We start from the raw sequence: 280 nt of genomic DNA on the forward strand, positions 1-280 counted from the left end.
TAGGCTATTATACGCTAGAATCACAACTCGACTTCTTCACGAGATATGTGATTATAGCTAAGACATGTCTCATTAGGCATGTAGAATTTGTGAGTTTCGTGTTAATTGACCCACGATTAACCTAATTAATTAGCTGTTATTCACGCGCGGTCAAACCGATAGGCTTAAACAGGCCTGTAGTACGGGTTTAATCGGTAGGAAAGTGTATTTACCTATCATATCTCGCAAACTGTGAATTATAGAAACGTAACTCATTACATGCCTAATGAGACATGTCTTA

The sequence above is a fragment of the Priapulus caudatus genome, unplaced genomic scaffold (assembly GCF_000485595.1).
Source record: "Priapulus caudatus unplaced genomic scaffold, Priapulus_caudatus-5.0.1 Scaffold271, whole genome shotgun sequence".
NCBI lineage: Eukaryota > Metazoa > Priapulida > Priapulimorpha > Priapulimorphida > Priapulidae > Priapulus > Priapulus caudatus.